Source organism: Chelonoidis abingdonii, chromosome 7, assembly GCF_003597395.2.
Source record: "Chelonoidis abingdonii isolate Lonesome George chromosome 7, CheloAbing_2.0, whole genome shotgun sequence".
Lineage (NCBI taxonomy): Eukaryota > Metazoa > Chordata > Testudines > Testudinidae > Chelonoidis > Chelonoidis abingdonii.
Window position 1 is genome coordinate 21,120,300 of NC_133775.1, and position 4,795 is coordinate 21,125,094.

Consider the following 4,795-nt stretch of genomic DNA (forward strand, 5'->3'; position numbering starts at 1 on the left):
CACTCAGACCGGCTCTGTGCATGGTGCTGCTGGATCTGAGCTGCAAGGAAACAGTCTCCGAATGCACACCTGAGGGACAAAGAATTTTCTCTCTCTACCCCATAGGGAGCCTTTGTGGTCCTGTGTATCAGGCACTAGACCAGGCATCAGGAGATCATGGAGTCTCTTCCCAGCTTTGCCACTGACCTGCTGTGTGACCTTGGGCAACTCCCTTCATTTCTCTGTATCTGTGACCCTGTCTGTAAAAGGAGGATAACATCACTTACTTTTCTTTGTGAAGCCATTGAATATCTATAGATAAAAAGTGCAATATCCATGTTTAGATAATAATCTTATGTAGCTATTCCTAGTGAGTCTGCCAGTTTGCTACTGATCCACTTCCCATCCCTATCACATTCTGATTGAGCACTGACCACTTCCCACATCTACCTGATACTAATTCCATCCTCCAGCCATGGATGACTTCTCTTCCTAGCCCCAGTGTACCACACCACGCATCTGTTACCATCTGCTTCCCCCCTCATGTTGGGCCTGCCACTGACTGCTGTACTGTGACTGGCCTTAAAAACTTGCTACACTGCAGTAGATAATACCTTAAGCAAATCACATTACCTAAGCCCGTGCAGTACTCCCCATAGGAAGAATAAGATAGTTCAGGTACTGTGGGTCAGGGACTGTCTGTACCTTTTGTCTTACATAGCTCCAAGCACACTGTCAGTGTTTAACAAAAATCTATGCATAATAATACTGAGGTAACCATATCTATTTATCAGACACAAAGTTTGCTAGCTTTTAGGGGGCCAAAGACATGTAAGCAGCAAATTTGTAAGCCTGACCAGTGTTGGCCCTCAATAGCCATCATTCCCTGCCATACATACATCTACATCTCTGCAGGAACTCAGGAGCTCTCCTTGCATAAGGCCCATCTACTGTGGGAGAAGCTGTTGCAAATGCATCTCACCTATCAGCTGAGCATTGGAAGTCCCAACTTAGTATTTCAGTTAAAAAAATTACAAGGCCAGATCCTCAGCTAGTGTAAATCAGCACACTCCATTGACTTCAACGCAGCTACATCAGTATAAATCAAGTGAGGATTTGGCCCTCAGCATTTTATTTTCAGTGGGCATCATATTAACCATGACAAGATATTTGCTACGATTCTTGTGGTTTGTCACTTCTTGACATGAATTCTGAAAGTACTAGAGCGACCTCTGGATGAAAAAGGAGAAGATCACACCTTAGCAAACCTTCTCTCCTGTGGTACTAAATGTTGTAAGAAAATAAGGTTGCAGCAGAGAGTTGTTTCAAGGATTAATGAAATTAGGCAGATTATGGGTCTCCCTCTTGCTGAAAGCCTGATGTAGAAGGTGATGAAATTTTATACCCACTCACAGTCAGGTCAGCCTTAGCAAAGGCAGTGTCCCAAATTGGAGATAAGCATCAAGCTGTCACAGTAGTGATGTGAGGATGGGACTCAGACCTTAAATTGGCTCCCTTTTTGGTCCCATTGCCACAGAGAGATCAAAGTAGAGAGTTGACGTCCTTCTCAGATGTTCAGATGTTACAAAGGCAGACAGAATATATTTCCTCGGGTCTTGCTACTGGATGAAGAGACATGGAGTCTTGAGCTAAGTCTGCAGAGGGTCCTTAAAAGCATGAGTCCCCAAATAGTCACTTAATGTTACTTGAGGCTGAGAGCAGCTCTATAATTAAGGTGACCTTAATTATGGGTTGATTTTAGTCTGTAGAAGCATTTTAACAACAAATACATTCAAGATACAAAAGTGCAAGAAGCAAGGTCAATAAAAGGGAATCTGTCTCATGATGATATGGCAGGTGCATCTGGAAGGAGAAATTAACATTAGGTGAAAAAAGGGCACTGGCCTGACACTTTTTGCTACCACTTGAAAATCCTGGTTTTGATTCTTGCAGCTGGCCTCTCACTTTGTTGGAGGGTGGAGAGCTGGATTGAAAAAGCTATAGCTGTAGTAGTAGAGGACTACAGTGTCTTGCTTAACAACATAAAACAGAAGAGTCTCTTCACTTCCATGCAGCACTTAGCCTGATTTAATGGTGTAATATTTAGCTAAACAGCTTAGACCTAGAATAAAAATGGCACATCCTCTTAACCACAGGCATGCAAACTCAGAACACACTGCTGCTTCATTACTCCAGGCGGGGAACTATGTCTTAGAGAACATATTCCGTGCACATGGCCTGATGATTGCCTGCACACATATCTCCGTTAGAACAGACTGATGCGGATCATACACTGACCCAAACTCCTGCATGGGTCAACACTATAGCAGACATCTTACTATTGGAAAACCGTCTCTAGTGACTGTGCTGTCACATGGCACCACATCTCCTTAAACAGGATGGAACATACTGATACATCTTTGCCACAGAATGATTACGGGCTAGTTTATACAACCATTCATGGTGAGTAGCACCTTATCCCATTGAGAACAATGGAACTATTCATGGGGTAATAGTCTATGTGAGTTAAGACATCTCAGTCTGGCCCTATGCAAACAATTTAGGAAAGAGCAGCCTGGAGTTCATTTACAGATACTTCTGACAGCCAACAATCCATGTGGTATTCCAGATGCAGCTAGACCACACAGAAGTGCCAAAATACCCAGGTAAGAGACTATGGGGACCTTGTGTGCAGGATGGTTATTTCTGGCTGGGAAGGACACTAGGAGACAGAATAAACCACAAAGTCGAATTCCACCTGAGTCTATACACAGATTGTCCACCACACTAGGTATCAGGCATCTTTCTGTCAATTAAAAATTTAACAATCCCTTTTCAAAGCAATATACAGTTACTAGTTAACTAATAATCCTGAAAACCCCTGACGAGTATTAATGTTCTCACTTTACAGATCAGGGAACTGAGACACAGACGTTGTGAAGAAACAGATTAAGTTAAACTGCACTAAATCACTCAGACCAAAATAAGAGTTCTACACAAACTTACACCACATCAGTTTAAAAACACATCTTTAGTTAAACCAATGCAAGTCTGTGTGTAGACCAGGCCTGGATGACAGGACTGAGATTAGACCTCAAGAACTAGCTCCTAGTTCTTTGTCCAATCCACGACATCATGCCGCTGCAGCATGTACAGATGGTTTAGTATTCAGGGAGAGAGAACTGGATTCTATCTGGCTCGTACATTATAATAATAATCAGGGACTTGGGAATGCAATTTAGAGTGGGAGGCCCATAGATTTGCTTCCTTTCTTCTCCTCTCAGGCCCCTCCACTACCTCATTATCCTGACATCCCCCCAACCCATGAGCCCTTACACCCTCTGCAGCTAGGCCAAATTTGAGTTGAGTGAATGGCACTGCAACTTGACACATGGGGTTGCAGTGGCACTCAGGTTTGGCCTGGTCAAAAAATAGCTAGGTCATGGCCCACGTACCTCACGCTCAGCCCCCAGCTCCCTGTGCTACAATGATAAGTCTTAACCAAATCCCGAGTGCAGAATTTTTACTGTTGGTGATGCATGAATCTGAAAACAACCACCACCACCACCAGATTTAACTTTTAAAACCCAGACTGAGTTTACAGAGCTGGGTGCTAAACCCCATCTTTTCACATGTACAATGAAGAAATTTGATCTCGGGTCACTGAGAGACAAAAATGGAACCCCATGATGCGAGTTTTACAGAGTCAGTTTTCAGAACAGAAATACACTTTAAGAACAGAGAACTATTACTATATTCTACACAACTCTGATAAGCTACAGGAAATTGAATGAACTCAACTGAAAAATTAATTGGTCCTCCCGGCTAATTTTAACTTTGCAGCATGGTACTTAAAATGAATACTGCCCAGCTTGAAGTAGACTTTTTAGAACGAGTCAGAAAGAAAACTGACAACTCCATAGGAGTATAGTTTAAAATGAAACAAAGAATTAGCATTTTTATAACATCACCCATTTAAAGGTGTTAACTGTCATGTTGTTAGTCAGATTTGTAATTTAATTAGCTATTCCTTGAGTTTATGTCAAGACCTTGGACTACAGATTAAATAACATGGATCAGGAACTGTGAATAATTGGGGCAACCCTCTGAAAGCTAAATCCAAAGAAATGTCAGCCTCTTTCCTAATAAGTTGCTTATCTGGAACATGTAAGTAAGTAAAGTATTAACACAGAACAGAACAAAATGGAAGTCATTACAGTGAGAGGTTAGGCAGGTACTGGGGTTTACAATCCTTTATAAGCACTGTTGGCTCAAGACTGTGTATAGATGACATACATTTTACTAGCAACAGAATCAATGAAAAACAATTTCTACAGACAAAAGAGCCATTGATTAAATTACCAATATCAGTCAGTTTACACTGGAAGTTAGTTTATCCTGGATCCCCTGCCTCCCATCACAAAACAACAGCTCACCACCCTAAACACTAGATTATAGCAGGAAAGCACACATTAATGTTCCAAGACATATCCTGGCTATTAAAAAATTACCTTTTGCACCAAAGAAAGGAGACACAAGCTCATACTACAGCTAGTGAGCATTTTTCTTTCTCCCCAAGAACTGTTTGTGCTGCACCACAGATGGTGCCTTTTGTAATTTCCACAAGCAGAGGCAAAAAACAATTGCTTTGCCTGGAAAACTGAGCAAACTATGTTAGAACAGAGCTCTAAGACCAGGTGTTTCCCTCCTAGATCCCTACATGGGGCTCTTTGCATGGGTTTTCCCCGTTCCATATAGAGGAGAGGCTCAGCTGCCTTTGCAGTACTTATCCCCCATACACATCCCTCCAGATTTT